The 19,607-nt window shown below is 41.0% G+C and overlaps 1 protein-coding gene and 1 long non-coding RNA gene across 10 annotated transcripts in view; both read left to right on the plus strand.

The window, feature by feature from the left end:
• Nucleotides 1–19,607, plus strand: part of ELMO1 (engulfment and cell motility 1) — a 518,756-nt gene that overhangs the window by 338,547 nt on the left and 160,602 nt on the right. The gene's annotated exons all lie outside the window — the stretch shown is intronic.
• On the plus strand, nt 909–11,268 carry LOC145716512 (uncharacterized). Its single transcript, XR_014139194.1, has 2 exons — nt 909–1,366; nt 1,595–11,268. It is a non-coding gene; the product is annotated as an uncharacterized LOC145716512 (long non-coding RNA).

Raw genomic sequence — 19,607 nt, forward strand, 5'->3', positions numbered from 1 at the left:
TTCGACACATATATGATGTAAAGGGCCACCTATTGTGTGAGCCCATGTGAGTGTTCTTGCAAACAAAGTCACATTTCCTTAGAGCAACAGTGATTCGTTTCCTTAAATCTTACACAGAATTTTTTCTAACCCCTTGAAGAAAAAAAAAAAAATCTTAGAGTTTTCTGAGATTGGAAAAGTAATATTAGAAAGAAAATGTGTAAGCAAGGAAGAAACTTGTTATATCTTTTCATTTCCAGCCTCTGGAAAGGTGTAGGTGATGCTTAGAATGTTTAGAAAAAACAACAACTTTAATAGTAAGAATTAAGAGAGACCAGAAAGTCTATCCCCAAATATTATGAGCATCCTTTGGGTCATTGTCATGGACTTAATTCATTGTTTCCACAAGATTCTATTAATATAAGAGAAATTGTCCTGCGAAACCAGGGCACACCTAGGTGAAGCAGGGACATGAGTCTGCACAGGCAGGTCAGAGATCTAAATCATCCATGGGCAGGATGAACCTGGGACTAAGTGCACACTGTGTCCCATGAGATTAGAGCCAACTAGGCAGGAGAAAAGACAAGAATGCTAGAAGCAAGGGAGACATTAAAACTGATAGGAATGAGAAGTGCAAGTGTGCATATAAAGCTGGATGACCCCTGGTAGTTGTTGCCAAGAAGCTCCCATCCTCATCCTTGTTTTCTTTGGCTTTCATTGAGGTGATCTGTGTGGTTCCCTTATTGAAAATCATGGGGCAAAACAGTTAAGGGATATATCTTTTGGGGATATGGTGGATTGTGGACTGAGCAGATGGGTCCACTCAAGCATTACGTCTGTTAAATTAGAACCATCATCTCTGGAAACATTTATTTTTAAAAAAAGATTTTATTTATTTGAGAGAGAGAGAATGCACATGAGTGGGGAGAGGGAGATGGACAAGCAGACTTCCTGCTGAGCAGGGATCCCGACGTAGGGCTCCATCCCAGGACCCCAAGATCATGACCTGAGTCGAAGTTAGATGCTTAACCGACTGAGCCACCCAGGCACCCAAACATTTATTATACTCTTGATTGCAGTCTCTCATCAGCGTCTTTTAAGTAGATTGACTTTCCCTAATTTCTACATAATTTCTTTTATTCCATAATAACACTTTTAGGGGTGTCAGCTGCCCAATTAACTATATCCTGAAGGCACAGATGAGTGTATCTGTGTGAGCATTTTGATAACATTGATTTAGTCAAAATGAGAGGGTGTCTTGAAGCAAAAACAAAAAAACCCTTTGAAAATGACCTGTCTTTTTAGTAAGAGTTTCTGTATTCCGTAAGAAAAATGCTCAGAAGTTCAGAATGTAACAGAGATGGAGAGAGAGAGAAAAAGGGGAGAAGTATTTACAGATACAGATTTTATTTTATTTTATTATTTTTTTTAAAGATTTTATTTATTCATTTGAGACACAGAGATACACAGAGAGAGCATGAGCAGGGAGAGAGGCAGAGGGAGAGGGAGAAGCAGGCTCCCCGCTGAGCCAGGAGCCCGATGTGGGGCTTGATCCCAGGACCCTGGGATCATGACCTGAGCCGAAGGCAGACGCTTAACCATCTGAGCCACCCAGGCGCCCCCAGATACAGATTTTAAATGTTACCTTTACTGACCCCTTGTCCTCTATGTTCATGCACTTAGAAAGCAGCCTGACCTTGACCGCTGACTTCTTGACCTTGGTTTGGGGTTGGTGAGGGAGCCGGGCTAATGACTGATTTCTGCAGGTTCTGTCACAGATTTTTATTTGCCTCAGCTCATTTCCCCTCCCTCCTTCTATCTCTGTCTGAATTTTCTCCAGAACAGAGTTGGCCTTGCTTGTCTTTGTCACATTCCTTTGCCAGGGGCTCCAGGACTGTGTTCAGGCTGCCCCGGCCTTCCGATGGCCCGATTCTTGGCACTGCTCACTGAGTCCTCACCACAGGAGATGGTTGTGTCTTCCCAGGTAGCAGCTCAATTATATTCCAGTCTCCTCGGCCGTAGGGGTTGGTGGACCGAATTGGCCAGAATCCAAGGAAAGAATGGCCGATCAGTTTTTTTGGCTGAATTGGAGATGGAACTGCAAACATCAATATCAACCTGGAGTAAAAACAAAAGCTTTTAAGGTTAATGAAAATAATGGAAAAACATGTAACTCTCCCACATAATGTACAGGAACTGTTGACATCCAACCTATTCCTATGAGAAACCTCTTCACTGCAGATTTTCTTCTGTTAAAACATGAAAGGGCATATGCTACTCTTTTTACCGAAGAGAATCGCCATTTTGTTTGCTGTGAGAATGACTAGTGGATGCAAAAAATTCCACCAGTAAACTTTCAGCTCCTCATTTTGTTATTTTCTTGGAAGCTTGCCTTTCGTTCGGTAATGACCTCGCTCGTGTTTTGCACCAGCAAAGTCCTCACTCCTCCCCATTTTACCACCTTCTTTCCTCCATCCAGCTTCCCATTTACACTAGCCATTTTATTCTCCTCTAATTTGTGCAAACTTGGGCTCTCAAAGTGATCTTTGTTTCTTTCATCTTCTCTTCCACGTGCAATTTGTCGAAAATCTGTTTTGAATATTTCTCTATCATGGAAGTCCAAACCCTGGTTATATCACTTCCGGGTTATTGGGTCCTTTCCAGAAGCTTCCCTCCAACCCCAGTCTTGCATCTATTTTGAAAAAGAGGAAGAAACTCCACAGCCAAAATGCATGGCTCTCCTTTGTGGACTTTCTTCTGATTTTTAATAATTCCCTGGAATTCAGCTCAATTACCATCTATGATACCACATGTCTTTGAAGCTACTTTTTATACATTTTCTCCTTTGATTTTCTCAGCTATGTGAGGTTGTGAGAAATTAAGTAATTCACCCAGAAAACATATGTCTGTTCTGTATTGGAGAGTGGACCATTACTGAAGCCTGCTAACAGTCTGCTTGCTTTCTTTTACACTGTGCTGCAGTCTATTTCAGAGAGTATTCACTGTTTACACCCTTTGTTTACCTTCTCTTGTCTTTATTCTGCACCGCTGAATGTTCCGGATCACCTACCCCTTACTGCCTTGGGCACTGAATAGTTTTTCTCTGTGTCCTCTGTGTGTCCTCTTCTTGACTTTTAGAGAATCAATTCTGATTATCTTGGATATGGATATTCCCGTACCTGGTCTTGAGACAAATTGCCTTGCAGTTCCTTACGCAGATTCTGTATTCTGTTAGGAACCCCTGTCATCAGAGACACTGAGTTTGCCTCGTTTCCTCATACATTCAACATACCCTGCATCGTTATGCCCCTACCCTCTGGGAAGGAACATTCAGGCCCTGGCTGTGGGATGCTGACTTGCTCGAAAGTTATAATCTAGTGTCTGGTTTTTTCTTCCCAAACACATGTTCTAGACATTGTTTTTGCTTCATTTTCACCCAACATTCATGATAACAAAGCTCTGTTTTCATAGAGCACTTTTCTCCTAAAAATCCTAAGTGCTTTGAACATTACCCATCTTTGCAGTGTTCCTCCGAGGTAAGTGGGTGGTAGTATTTTTATCGCTTTCTATTAAAGCAGAGGCAGAATTCACTGCACCAGCATCCCCTGGAAGGCAGAGCGATCTGGACTTAGTGAGTCTCTGCTCTGTTTCATTTATTGGCCACCATAAACCTGCTCCTGATAGAACTGTGCATAGAAGCATCTTTGCAGGCAGACTTATATGCATGCATTTAAATGGCTTCCAAGAGACATTGATTATGGAATTTGGAGTCTGAATGTAAGTGGAATTTGAAATGAGCCTGACTGGGAAATTGTTCTGAAAGAAAAACACATTCAGAACTATGAATTAGATTCTACCCACCCTTAAGTCCAATTCAAATGCCAATTTCTCTAAGAAGATAAACCCATCCTCCCCCTGGATTTCTCATAACCCTTTGCATGTTCTTCTTTTGTGGCATATAACTCACTGTACTTTATTCTGCTGCTCTTCATTGCAGAGTCTGTGCCTGATTCACCTCTGCAAATAGCCACACACAATGTTTCCTGGAATGGAACGAAAGGAAATAACCTCTATTGTTTACAACTATGGTGGAACCTAAAACTTCTTCCACCAGCAGCTCTGGGAGACCAGCTTTAAGAGCCAACCCTGCAGAAGGGCATGGTGCAGTGTCTTCACCTCTTTAGAGTGTTCCTGCCCCCCCACGGATGACAGGGCAGAGCGAGACTGGCCAGCTACCAGCCTCCCAGGTGTGGTGTGAGCCTTGGATGTGCCGGGCCATCGAAGTATCTGCTGCTCCGACGAAAGGCACTTTAAGCAGAGTTGCTTGTTAAAAATAAATAATGCCAATTCTTGAGCTGCCCCTGGCTCCCTTAGATGTTTCTAAGAGGTGCCAACGAAGCCCACAAAACATTAGTAATGAAAGGAAGGGAGAGCAGGTTCTTTTTGTCATAACAGTGGACTGTGAGTCATGTCTCCTAACTCATCGAGAACATACAAAGGAAGCCAATCAGTGGGGGTGCACCCTAATAGGATGTTTCTCCAGTGACTCAGGCAGGCCTGGAATGAGGAGCAGCCTGAATCAAGCCAAACAAGTATATTTTTAAATATGGGAGGGCGCGCTTCCTGGTACAATATGATGATGAGTCCTACACACTCACATGCTTATTTTAGCCCAGGCACTGAAATGTGTGGGCATGGTCTCTGCAGAGCCTTCTCCTGTGGTCATGTTTTGTTTTGTCAGTGGGGAGGGATGTTTAGTGGTTAACAGGCACCGGCAAGAATATGTCTCAATGCAAAACTTCAATGTAAGGAGACGAAGTATTTTTGAGTGTTGTGGCTTCAGTCACTTTGTGCCATCAGACAAGAACCACTTCAAAATGAGCCATGCATTCCACAAACATTTTTTGAAGACCTGAGTCCTGCGGATACAAAGACAGGGAAGGCATGGTTCCGAGTCCCCAGGATCTTAGAATTCCTATGGGGAGACACAAAAGCAGACAGAAGTGGGAAATTGGCAGAGGGTGAGAGGGAGACGCTTAGAAGTGTCAGCCTCCAGATAATAGGAATAAAAGCATTCCATAGAGGTGCTGACAACTGCATTGGATCTTAAAGGCCTGTAGGAATTATCACTGAGAAGGGGAATGGGATAAGGAAGGGTGTTGAAGTCATATGTTGGTGTCTAGACGTCTTGCAAATGGTGTATTTGGTCTTTTTGGTCATTTTATTTTGTTCTTAAAATTTTTAAGTTCTTTTCTGCCTCTCCCCTGAAAAATGCATTCTGGAAGTTTTAGTTTTAAAAACTTGCCCTGAAAGTGGCTTCTTCAGGGCAAGTCATGGTCCACATTTATTAAGGATTTTGGACTTTATCTGAGGGATTTTAAGCAGAATGGCTTAATTATTTTCACTACGAAAAAGCACAAATAAAATTAAACTCTTGTTATTGCTATATCTGTATCTTGCTGGGGCTGTAGTTAGACTTTAACAAACTCTGTATGCAGGCCAGTGAGGAAAATGGATGCTTCTTGAGGGTGGGAGACCATTTTGAAGTCTTCTGTCATAATCTGGGAGATGAGCACTTGAGCCAAGACAGGAGGAAATATGTTTAGGATATGAAGGTGACTGAGAGAGAAGTCAAGGCTGACCTGGACAGCCAAGTAGATGAGTAGCTGAGGTGGAAAACCCAGTAAGTTTGGATAGTGAGTTCAGTTTAGGTCACTTTGACTTTGAGGTGACTAAGGGACATCCAGGGGGACTTGTCCAGTAAGGAGCTGGTTGTCTGGAACTCAGGGGAAATACATGGGCTTGAAGTGGAGATTTGGCAGCTGTGAGCATGGAATTTGCTGGACTAGATGAGTTTTGCTAGGGCAAGAGTGAAGAGAGAGAAGAGAAAGATGAGATCAGAACCTTGGGTAGAAACGAAACCTGAAAACCAAGAACAAGTCTGTGAAGGAGACAAGGGAGAATGGTGAGATTGGGAGGAAGGGCAGTTATCCAGCATTGGTAGGCTGTTGTCCTTATGTTTTTCCCTCTAAGATCCTAATGGCTGTTGGATAATTTTGAAGGCATTCATGAAGAATCCACCTGCATATATACATGCTAGATATAATGTCTTTCTTAGCAGGAAACATGGTGCCATATTGGGTATCTTATGGTACATTCTAGTGACCATAGGAGATGTTCTGGTCACATGTATAACAGAAATGGTCTCTGTTTTTAGGGAGTTTGATAATTTTTATAAAATGGAAGTTCCTGAATGCATTTGTCAGGGGAAAGGGAAAGAACTCTTTCAAAATATCAAGAACAAAATTGAATGACCAAAAAAAATAAAATAAGATAACTGTCTACAGAGAATGAGAATTAAAGTGTCTGAAAGCATTAACTTTTATTTCATATGGAAGGAAGATCTGAGAATTTCCATCAGAATCTTCCTACTGAGGCTAAAAGTGCTTTATTTTTAGTCTTATCCTTATTTAAGTTTTCATTAAGATGCATCCTTATCTAAGATGACCTCTTGTTGGTGAGGGTTTAAAAAGAAAGAGAGAAAAAGATGATGGCCAAGAACCTGGAGGCCAAAATAAAACTCTCGCTGAATTTGGTTTAAGGCTAATTCAACTGGAGGCAAAGTCTGCAGTTGGATAACAACCACCCCAAAATACACGGATATTATAGAAACTGCACGGGTTAATTGTCATTATATGTCAGCAAGACTGGATGGGGGAGGGGGAGTAGCAGATATTCAGCATAAGAAGAATTTAGACAATTAATGAAGGGTTACAGTATATCTTCATCCATCAGTTTAAGCCTGAATTCTTCAGAAACACACATTTCTAAGGCGGATTCTATGCATGCATCCATTCCGATGGTCCAGGGACAAGAAACCAATGTTCAATTAGCTGGAATGCCAATTAGTCCACAATGCTGTGTAGGATGGAAAAAAAAAAAAAACTAGTCTCATTAAAGCAATAACAAGAGCTTAAACCTAATTTTACTAGTGCTTTCTAATAACGAAAATCATTTTTATCAACTACAAAACCAGATTCACTTCCAGGATGTGTGTATGCTCAAGACAAGGAGATACGTTCTGGGAGCACACCCTACAGAATATATGCCACGTTCCACTCAAATTTCATGTTGCAAGATATCACCAAAACACTGACAGCTGGTTTTTTGTTTGTTTGTTTGTTTTTGAGTCTGTTTCTGTGAAATAAAGAGATTCGGTCTTAACATAATCTTTTTTGAAAAAGAAATCAGAGTGCGTGGGATTTTTTTTTTTTTTTAATGAGTGGAAGTGATCTAATTTGGCTCTTTATTGATGAGGCCCTGGGGGTAATCATGGATATGTGTGTGATGAGTCAGGGTCAAAGGGGCCTGGTGGTCTTATGTGAACTCTGGGCAAATACTTACCTAACCGTGTAATGGTTAGGATAGCCATACATAGGTTAGTATGTAGCTAAAAAGCTACTGGGGCGGGGAGACCTCCGAATGAATGCACTGGTTATGTACATACTGATTCAGAGCACAACCCCTGCAGGCTGATTGGCTCCTACAGGCACATTCTGGCTGTGTGACCTCAGACAGGTCTCTTAGCCACGCTGTGCCTTGGTTTCCTCACCTGGGACATAGAGATGGAAATCAAACGTGGCTTATGATTAATTCTCATATAATTAAATCATTTAATAATTTTAAAGCACTGAGAACAGTGGCTCATATATATTAAGCACTATATAATTGTTTGATGAAGAAAAGGATTGGTCTCACTAGCTTGATTTCTTAATCTTTCAGGATATTAGCCTGCATTAAAAGAGATAAATTTTATAGATCCTTCTTTATTAGGGTAAGGATCTATTAAGCCAATGAGCAAATAAATGTCCCTGAAACTAAGAGTCTACAAATTGTTGATTTTTCCCCCAGCATTAAAACATTAGCGTTTCATTGGGAATACATGTCTGCCATAGATAAATTGGCAAAAGCAGTGCCGTCTTACCAACTGTAAGACTCGCATATCCAAAAATTATCTTCGTTAGCAAGATCAAGTCTTCGTTAAAATGGTGGGTCTGAGGAGGAAGAAATGGAATTAAATTTATTTTTAAAGCACAGTAAATAGGCATTCTAGAAAGTATTCACTTTCTGCTTTAAAAATTGCCAATGGAGGGAAATCGCTGCCCGGTGAGCAGCAGGATAGCAAGGACTCTGGACCCAAACCATTGTGTAACCCGGGTTCTGCCTCCTATTAGCTCTGTGAGCCAAGCCCCATCGCTCCTCCGCACCTCAGTTTCTTCATCTGCACAGAGGGATGATAAGAGCTGCACCTACCTCATGGAATTGTTTTGATGATTAAATGGGAACATACTTGGAAGGAGCTTAGAACAGTTCTTGGTACATGCTCATTGCAAAATTCTAATTTGCTGCTTTTCTAGGCTGCTCACCTTCTAATTTGCTGAAGTTGTTCCCCCCAAGTGTCTTGTTATTCAGATTATGTGCTTTTCAAGTTTTCCAGCCAGCTGTTTCTGGTTTGATATGTAATGCCTTATCCTTTAGTTTCCTCGGTTCTGGTAAATCTCAGTCAAGTGCCTGTGTGAAGCTTGACCTTTTCCTAAATTATTGTGGCGATGCTTGAGGATATGCTTGGGGCCTGGTGTTCTGTTCATACACTGAGGGCCTCTCAGTCCCTCCACACAGACCTGCCCACATAATCCTGGGCAGGAGAGAGACATGCTTCTTATCATGCTGTCTTGTTTAAGAGGACTGAACGGAACTATATATAGGCAGAAATATTAGGGACTTAACTCTGTTGTTGTTCACTGATATAAATCTCCATCCTCTCAAATCCCCCATTGGCAAAAGCATGATTGTCAGTGGATTATTCCCTTAATATCCCCCCATATCTCCCTTAATTCCACCACCCAGGATAAATGCATTGTTCACACTGTCATGCAATCCTTAAGGCCATATGTTCCTTGTGACAGAGTCCAAGAAGGGCCCAAGACGGGCACTGGACTCAGTGTTTCCGCTCTGAGTGGGTGTGTGGTGAATGAGGGGGGGAGCGGCGGTGAGGGATGGTGAAGGAAGCCCCCTGCCAGGGCCTGGGTGTTGGCAGTTGATCTACAGAGGAGGGTTACGCCTCTGTATTTTAGGAACATCATCAGATTTGTTTTTCTTTTCTGTTGAATTTGTGTGATTAATTTGCTTCCTTTATAATGTTCCTCATTGTTCTCCTAAGAGAACATCTATGCTTGGGTTTCAGAAAATTGGGGGAGAGAAGGAGGAGGACTTGGATCATTTTGCAGGTTGGATTGTTTTAAAGCAGGGAGTGAAGCATGTGTGGAGCCTTCCGAGTGCCGTTATCACGGCAGAAGTTCTGGGGTGTGTGTTGTACAAAAGTGGGTGCATCCCTCCTCCTGTTCTGTAAGCAGTGCCTGAAGTGGGGCGTGATGACATGTCACTGAAGGCACAAGGAGGGTCATCAAGGAAGGATGCGCAGGCGTGTGTTGTTAGTGGGAGGCTGGCCATGTGAGAACCATAAAGAATGCAAAAGTTACTAAAACCTCCTAGTTTTGCAGGCTCATAAGCAGGAGGGGGAATCCAAAAAGGTGGAGGAGAAAATTAAAGGTCTGTAGATGCACAAGGGAAGAGGCAGGTGGGCCAGGCTTGACTGAAGTGCCTTTAGCAAAGGGATGAGCTTTGGAGGACAACTCAGTGCACTCTGTGAAGAGGGAAACCCAAGAGCTTAACATGTAGAACTACAAGCAGGGGTGGTTTATTTGACAAAGAGATAGAAACTGTGATTGGTTTTAGGGTTCCACCAGAGGTCAGAGAGAAGTTAGAAGTCATAGAGTAGGGTCAGACTGGGAAGTGCTGAATGACTTGCTAACGCAATAGCATTTTATCCTGATAACTATAAGTAATCACTGAGATTTTAAGGGGAGTCATTTACTGAGCGGCAGAGACAAGAAAGAATGATGTGATGAATAAGCCTTGGCATGTCCTCTTCCCTTAATTTTGCATCTATTGGATTCAGGATTACTTATTTTTAGCCCCTTTTGCCAGCTCCCTGGCTCTGGCTGAGACTCTGAGCCTCAGGTCAAGGTGTAATCAATCCATGGTCATGTGATGGTGTACACAGTTCTTGCTGGGTTTTCAGTGAGGCACATCGCAGCTGCTCCTGAATCTGCCTCTATCCCAGCATAACCTTTGAGTGCCCATCTCACATGGTTGGACAGGCAATTATTTATATCCATGCTAAATTTGCTGTGTGACAGGCTCTTAATGTGCCACTTCTCAGAATAATTTTCCTCATAAAGGAAGTTTTAACAAAGGCATGCCGAAATTTGCTTCTTGACTGTGCTCTTCTTTGCCCTGCCTTGGATTATTTACCACCCAGCTAGAATTTTCTTCTTTCCTGATCTTCCACTGTATCCTCCCAATGCTCCAGCCACACCACCCCAAAAGGTAGGTAAAGTATAGTTAGCAAGGTAAATGTGCTTCACCCTTGGTTTTTGCATCGCTAACTCACACCGCAAACTTGATACTCCTTTGCAAAGAATTCTTTTTTTTCTCTCTCTTTTTTTTCTTTTTGGGCCAAGAAAGAGCCCTTTCATAAACCTGTAAGTAGATCCAGAAACCATTAGTTTGCCAATAGATCAGGTGATAAGGTGTCAAGGATCTAGTTTGCATTTTCCTGCATGTCTTAGTTGTTTCAGCCAGAGGACAAAGGAAAAGCGCAAATGCAGAGCATATCAACAAGACCATTTTTTAATTATAAGCAAACTTCCAGGGGTCACTTAGCTTGCTCTTACCAGAAATCTTAATTTAATGGAATTTCTGCACATTTTGTGTTTTTGTTAAATGTCTCACAAGATGATGATGTTGCTCTAGAACTTTCCAGGGGATCTGAGTACCTTCACGAAGGAAGGTTCATGTAAATAATATTTCACCACAAGCTAAACCTTGTGTTCAGTTCAACATTTGGAAGGGAAAATCACACACCATATTTGTATTCTGCACAAGGTTTTATGGTTAATATTTATTGAGTGCTTATTATATGCCAGGCACTGTGCCAAGTGTTTCATGGGAATCCTGACTCTGTCTTCACTCGGTTGTACAAGCTATGAGTTACTGTTATTGTCATCATAATAAGGGACTTCGAGACATTAAAGTGTTTGGTTGGGATACACAGTTAAGGTGCAGAGGGAGGATTCTAGCCCCAGCCCTAACTCCAGAATTGACACTCCTAGCCACTTAGCTCTAACATTTTTATCTGGTTTACCACTCATCCTTAATATACTAAAATATCAAGTAAATGGATTCCAGAATAAGAGGAGTCTTCAAATTACCTGTATGTTAATTCCATTAAAAAGAGAAAAAGTAGAGTAAGAAAGGAGAAGGGAGGGTGTTACTTTATCATGCTCCTATTTAAACCCCTTTAATGGCTTCCCATTGCAGGAGTAATAAAGCTTGAACTTTCAATGTGGTCTTGTTTCCAAAGAGTTAGTTGATCTGATTCCTGCCTACTCCTTCAGCCTCATCTTTTACTCATCTGTCTTTGCTCATGAGCTCAAGGTCATTTGGATAATGAGTGACAGAGCTGGGATCCAAGATCAGACGGATTAGCTCCAGGGCTATGCTATCTTAACCACCTTGCTACTTGGATGGATGGACAGGTGGACATGCACATGGACACATGAATGGATGGATGGATGGAAGGAAGGAAGGAAGGAAGGAAGGAAGGAAGGAAGGAAGGAAGGAAGGAAGGAAGATCTATAAATGAATGGGTGAAGGAAGGGAGGGAGGAAGGAAGGAAACTCATTTAAAAGAAACTTGTGACTCTTCTTAGAGTTCATACACAACCAGAGAAGTCTATTATAGTTTTTCCATCAGCATCTGCAATATTCTTCAGTGAGGTCAGGATCCTCATTTGCAGAAGAAAATGCAAGCATATAATTATCCATCCAACAGATGGAATTATACTAAAGTCCAGGTGTGGAGAGTTGCACCTGACCAACTTTAGAAGCTGATACCAATTAGGTAATTGGACTAGGATGCCTAAACAGACGGGTTATATGCTTCTTTATCCAGCTAGTCAACTGGCTAGATAAAATGCCAAATCCCTGTTTCCAGAGGTGATGGGTAGGGCAAACAGCACTACTTTTGAGAAGCCCATCTAAATCATCTGCTATAGTTTTACCCTGTCTAAAACGTTATTGTCCCTTTTTGAGCACCCAGAAAGCTCATATTCTACTTTTTAAAGTTAACTTTTTATGTAAGTGTAACTTAAATGCATAGAAGTGTTCACCTCCTAAAAGCGCAACACAGGTCAATGAATTTTCCAACCACCAACTAACTATCCACTTAGCTACTTTCTGTCTAGATCAAGATAGAGTGTATTATACAACCATCAGAGACCCTTCTGGGTTGCCCTCCTCGTAATTTCTTCCCCTCTTCAAAAGAACAATAATCTGTTTCCATTACTATAGATGAATTTCACCTGTTTGGAACTTTAGATAAATAGGATCATATAGTATGTTCTCTTTTGTATAGGGCTCTTTTTGTTCAACATTATATTTTCAATTCATTCATATTATTGTGTATAGCATATTTTTTTTAAACTCATATCTTTGTAGTAAATATGCTGCTATAGGAATAAGCTATAATTTATCTAATCTCTTAGGTGGACATTTGGGTTTTTCAAGTTTGGGGCTGTAACAAATAGTGCTGCTCTGAACTTTCTTATACATTTCTTTTGGAGCACATGTATGCATTCCTGTTGGGTTTGTATGTTTGGGTAAAATTGCCATGTCATAGAGTATGACTATTTTGGTTTAACTAAATACTGCTGAAGTAGTTTTCAAAGCAGTTGAGCCAGTTTACACTTGCACCAACAATGTGTGAGAATTCCATTTGTCGCACATTTTTAACCACACTTAGGATTTTCTGTCTTTTCATTGTAGCCATTCTGGCGGATGTTTGAAAGTATCTCATTGTTGTTTGACTTACATTTTCCTGATGACTAAAAAAGCTGAGTACTTTTTTATGTGTTTATTGGTCACTTAGATATCCTATTGCATGGAGTGCCTATATACATTTCATCCATTTTTTTATTGGGTTGTCTGTCTTTTTCTTATTGACTTATAGAGGTATTTATATATCATGGATAACAGTTCTTTGTCAGACGATATTGCAAGTTTTTCTCCTACTCTGTGGTTGCCATCCTATTTTATCTTTTGATAAATAGAAGTTCTTGATTTTAATTTAATCCAATCAAAACTTTTCATTCAGATGAGTGATTTTTTGGTCCTGTTTAAGAAAACTTTGCTCACCTCAAGGTCATGAATATATTCTCCTATATTATATGGAAGCTTCATTGTTTTTCCTTTCACATTTAGAACTGTAATCCACTTAGAGTTGATTTGTGGATGGTGTGAGGTAGGGAATCATAATTTATTTTTTCCAGATGCATATACAATTGGCCCAGCACAAGTTTTTGAAAATCCATTGTAGTGTCACCTTTGTCATGTATCTAGTGACTGTATATACCAGTCTGTATCTGGACTCACTGTTCTATTCCATTGATCTCTTTTTCCATCCATAGACTAATAACAAGGGTAGAATTGCTGTGTTATAGCAATTACTGTTTTTAATTACTGTAGTTTTATGTCTTTGCATCTAAAAATGTAATTTCTCTAAATTTGTCATTTTAGCTACATACAATCATAATTATTTTGCTATTAAAACTGGTAACAACTGGCATTCATTAAGTCCTTATTTTATCTCAGTTAATATATGAATCATGTATCGCTGTACATTTAATCCTTGCAGCAATCTGATGAGATAGGAGGCATTGTCTTTTTTTTAACCAGAAAATTGGGGTCCAGGGGAGGTATAAGTTGATCAAGGTCACATTGCTATTAAGTAGTGAGACCAAGTTTTGCACCCAGGTCAACCTTGCTCCTGAACCTCTGCTCTTTTATTAACACATACTGGGTTGCCTGGGATGGACCTCGGCTCCTTCTTGCTGAATTGGCTGTCCTTTGGTGCTAGAGTCTGATTTTCAGTCCTAACACTATAGTCGGTATTCTTTTTTCCTCTCTCCATGTCCTTAAAAAAGGCCCCTAGGGAAGGTGAACAACGAAGCATTGGATTAGCTACTGTGTGTCTTTTCAATGTGGATTTCATACTATTTTTAGGCATGATAGAGGATAGAAAAGAATATTTAGAGTTCTGTTAAATCAGGCTTCGGGAGCTGGAAAGAACTGAGCAGGTTTCAAGCCTCTGATCCCCCTGTCCTGAAATAGTGGGGGTGGTAGCCTCTCTATTGGTGAAACTCAGCAGCGGTTGGAGAACTTCAGATTCTTTGCCCTCGCTCACCTCTCCCACCTACAAAAGGTTCTGAACTTACGGCATCTTCCCACACAGTACCAAAACCCCAAAACCAAGCCATGAAGAATACCAGGTCTAAAAATAGAGAACTCAGGGGCTACAGGGGTAAGATTTTCTGCCAAGTATAAGCATACATTTGCATCTGAGAATTCATAAATATATTATCTAGACTGACCCTAGAGCCACAAATAATTCTGATTTGAATTTCCATGCTGGGGATAACTAGTAAGATTTTATAACTGCTCTGGCAGTTTTCATGTATTAAACGCTTTTGTGTATATATAATTTATCCCCTTCTTCCTGCAGCTCATAATTTTAAAACAAAATGCCCTTTACATTAAGCCAGGGCTTATTTCTTTTTTGGTAAAAATCATCAGAATTTGCCTAGTGCTTCCCAAATCTGTGTCCCTCCGGTCACCTGCAAATGGGTCCACAGTCTCGCTGAGCATGACAAGGGTCATAGAAAGCACGGAACAGAGCTCTTCAGCATCTCAAAAATTCTATTTATCTTACAAAATTCCTGTGAAATAGCAGAAATTTTGTGCATTTGCCTGTGTCATCTTGTCATTCTATCTATAGTCAGGTAATTTTCTTATGTAATGGTCTGCATTAGGTGATATTAATAGGTTGAAAGGGTATAAAAACATCTAATGATTTTCTTGTGAAAGACAGAATAAGTACTAGCTCTTCAAATATTTTCCAAGCCTAGCAAATGCCATTTGGATGCCTTAACACCCTAAATGAAATGTGTAGCCATCCTGTCATTTAAAGAAATAATAATTTAGGAAATAATTGTAAGTTCAGTGCAGGTGCAGCCTGCAGGTTCTGTAATTGTTGTCGGGCATTAGGGAGTTGAAAACACGTTATCTGGTGTGTGCACGTATGTGTGTGCGTAGTCTTAGAATTTTTGACTTGGTGGGAACTTTACCAGCCCGTCTCATTTACAGCTAAGAAATCTGGATCCCAGGGAACTAAGATGACCTTCTGAAGGTTATGAGCTGCACTAAAATCCATTCTCTGTACTCCTCTTTCTTTTTTTTATTTTATTTTTATTTTTTTTAAAGATTTTTTTTTATTTATTTGAGAGAGAGAGAATGAGAGACAGAGAGCATGAGAGGGAGGAGGGTCAGAGGGAGAAGCAGACTCCCCGCCGAGCAGGGAGCCCGATGTGGGACTCGATCCCGGGACTCCAGGATCATGACCTGAGCCGAAGGCAGTCGCTTAACCAACTGAGCCACCCAGGCGCCCTGTACTCCTCTTTCATTGTTTCCTTGCTATACTGCAGTAGTCCTTGTTCTCTGAGACTCCAGTGACAATCCCCGCCTCATCTCGCATCATCCGATGGAAAATAGGAACAAATCTACTTTGAAAGACAAAGTGTGACAAAAGTGTACAGCATTCTTATTTTTAAAACATATGTGCATGGGTTAGAGCTGCTTTCAAAGCTGGTCTATTTATAAATGAATTCGATGTCAGCAAATTAATAAGAACCCGTTTTACCCTCAGCCCTGAAAATACCTTCATATTCCAGACTTGAAACACCATTAAGTTGGTTCTTTTTTTTTACAAAGTAGAATCTCATTGTGTTAAAAATAGTGTGCTTAAAAACAATTCGGTTTTTGAAAAGTCTTACTATTTTTGTCCCATTGAAAGTTTCTCTGTAAATTTCATTTATAAAATCATTGCCTAGTAATTCAACACTTTTTTTCCTTAGTCTTTTTATTTTTAAAAAGCAGTAATAGACCTCACCCTCTGTGTTTTTGTTTGTTTGTTTAACCCCTGAGTTAAGGACCCCATTCTTGAGAGTCAGGCCATCCCTCTGCTGATGCAAGCTCACACTCCTAAGTGGGATGGCCTGCTCACCAGGTAGCATCACCATTCTCTTGCCTCACACCTGCATTGGGCTTGCTTCTTATAGTCACTGTTTCCACTGAATCCTCACAGCAACCTGGTGAAGTTTATACTGTTGTTGCCCCCAGTTAACAGATGAAAAGAATGAGTTATTGACAGATGAAATGACTTGCCCAGGTGACTCAGCAGTAGTGAAAGAACAAGGATTTGAACGTGGCCATCTGGCTTCCAGTGTCTTCACCTCCTTTCTGCCATCATGAACTCTTGGGCAATCCATTTTGCCTTTTTCAGTGCTCTTAACTACAAAGAGAGTCAAGCAGATCAGACAGTCTGGATGGGTTCTTCCTGCTTGATAATCCTCGATCTTGAATATCTGCAATCTGACCATTTTAGAGAAAAAAAAGTATTCATATTTAATGCTTTATCCTTGCCTCTAATACTGGAACATCTTTAAAACAAAGAGTCATGAATCCCAAAATACATCAGAATCTTTTCATTGTTTCCTGTATAACATGTCAAGGAACAAATTGTTTTTGATTTATTTTTATTGAAGTGCAGTTGACATACAATATTGTATTAATTTCCGATGCACAACACAGTGATTCAACATTTATGTACATTATAAAGTGATCACCATGATAAATCTAGCTACCATCTGTCACCATACAAAGTTGTGACATATTATTAACTATATTCCCTGTGCTGTGCATTACATCCCCGAGTCTTATTTATTTTATAACTGGGAGTTGTTTGCTCATTCCTCACTGCAAAGGATGAGTCTTTTAAAGAAGTTTAGGAGAGGGGTGCTGGGTGGCTCCGTTGTTGACGTATCTGCCTTCGCCTCAGGTCATGATCCCAGGGTCCGGGGATCAAGCCCCATGTGGGGCTCCCTGCTCAGCGGGGAGTCTGCTTCCCCCTTTCCCTCTGCTGCTCCCCCCACTTGTGCTCTCTCTCTCACTCTCTCAAATAAGTCAATAAAATCTTAAAAAAAAAAAAAAGGGAAGGAAAGAATTTGAGGATAATGTCATTCCAGTCCCTTCATGTGGAGGATGCAAACACGTCTCTGGTGAGAGAATGCTGGGTTTGATTCCAGGCTCTGTCACTGCAAGTGACTTAATTTCACTATTCTCCCTGTCCTCCTCTGTGAAATATGGATGATAACAGTAACTCTGCTGTTACTGAGGATTCAGAGTTGGGACAGGCAAAGCCCTTGTAACAGTGGCCAGCATATAGCTTCCGGTAATTGCTGGCTAGTACTGTTCTGATGGCTCAACTCCTCTGGTCACCTTTATTCCTCATGAAACCTCCGTTTAAGTTATGTTTTCCAGTGCTGCCACTCCTCACTAGGAACACAGACAGGACTGCTCGTCAGTCTCGAGGATCCCTCCTGAAGGGCATGTGTCCTGATGCTGCCTCAATCCTGCTGTTAGCCGTGGCTGTGTTGTCCCGGTGTTCTTCAGTCCCTGAGGCCTGTGGTTTCAAAACACAAAAGAGAAGTAGGGTACTTTCTCCAGTATCCTTCCTGTGTGACTCCCGTTCTCCCAGCCTCCACCGCTTGCCCCTTCCTCCCTTGCCGGAAGGGGCAAGGAATTGTACCCTCATACATTGACTTCTGGGGTCTGGCCCTCTGTCCGGGGACTATCCCACTGTTTACTTTTTCATGAACCATTAGCAGCATTTCTCTCATTAGCAGCTTAAAAGAGCCTATGAGACTTGGATATTATTTGGAGGTTTGAAGGAGAGGATGGAAACTTAGATTTTAACTGTGTGTGAAGGCCCAGCCTCTGCCAAGCACTTCACCTTCTACAGCCCAGGAGGTAACTAGTAGTGTGTCCATATTACTGATGAGGAGACGGGGGAGAGAGATGCTCGCATCACCAACCTAGTGAGAACTTGAATCAAAACTCACCCGATTCTGAAATGTATGTTCTTTTCATTACGTAACACAGTGGGATGGAGCCAGGTGCTGTTTTTCTCTGGCGAGGGTGTTGATCTGCCAGTGTTGATGGGTACATGTACGCTCAGCATGTGAAATTTCAGCTTTAGGATTTGAATACCCCATAGGATTTTGACATAATCTGTAAGAATGATTGGTTGACCCTATCCTTCCCCATCAATAGGACCCCAAAGACCATTCATCAGATTTTTCTTCTTCCCTTCCTTATCTCCTAGAAATGTTCAGGTCTTAAAGAAGCCATGTAGTGCACTGATAATGAAGATAAAAATAATACTTAATAGCCACTGTTTACTAAAACTATATGTGTGCTAGGTGTCTTATCACATACTCTATATACATAATCTAATTTGATGATTATAAATTTTATAGGGTCATGTATTTTACAAACTTGGGGACTTTCGTTGTCTAAGGTTACATAGTATGCTAGGGAGCCTCACGTTTGGGCTTTGAATGTAGAAGTTCTGTTTGACTGTAACCATTACACAGTCCTGCCTCCTCATTGCTGCTTACTCCATGGCCTCCCATAATCCTGAGCATGTGTTCTCTTATGCTAGTATCTGTGTGCTCGCATGAGTTTTAAATTTCCATATCAGTAATTTCATATGTCTAAGAGTAATGGAGAAACCTGGAAACAGTGACTTAAACCATATACAAGGAATTCCTTAGGGGGTCTGTTCGGGGTTGGTATGGTGATTCCACAGCGTCCTCAGGAGCTCCTTCTAAGTCTTCACTCTAGTGGATAGCCCTCACTTTTATGCTGACAGAATGGCTGCAGGGGCTCCAGTCATTACTGGACATGAAGTTGTGTTCTGAACTTGAAGAAGTTGAGGTGTGAATGCAGAAGCAAAAGGAACAAGACAGTCAAGTGTCTTTTCCTCTTTTAAAGATCTTCTCTGGAAACTCTACCCAGCACTCTCTGTGTATCTATCACTGGTTTGGATTGGGTCACTCTTGGTTATAAGAGAGACTGGGAAATGTACTTTTTTTTTTTAGGTGGGTGCATTGTTGCAGTGAACAAAATCGGGGCTTATTAACATTGAACCCAACCTGCTAATTTCTTGAAATAAGTTAAATAAATTCATCTAGTATCATTCTTCCCCAGGGACTGACTATCTAGGGGAAACTTGGTGTGTTCTAGAGGCTGAGAATATCTTGAGTAGATGAAAAAGTTTGTTCAGTAGAAGTTTTAACCAGGTAGACTATGTCTTAAGTATTCGAGAGTTGTCAAGATTCAGCTTGACCCAACCCAGAAGTGTAACCTGGTGATTTGAACCTAACTCCACTTAGACCAAGACTAGTAGGGGGAAAGCAGAGGAATCCTAGATTCTAAATATACCCTAAGCATTACTAGTTAAGGTTGTGCCACTTGTAAGATTTTACTTCATCAATATCTTCTGTGGATATAAAAGCAATTCTTTCATATTTGTGTTGGCTGGGGGAGGTG

Source organism: Leptonychotes weddellii, chromosome 12 (assembly GCF_054177405.1).
Source record: "Leptonychotes weddellii isolate Sample4059 chromosome 12, ASM5417740v2, whole genome shotgun sequence".
Taxonomy (NCBI): Eukaryota; Metazoa; Chordata; class Mammalia; order Carnivora; family Phocidae; genus Leptonychotes; species Leptonychotes weddellii.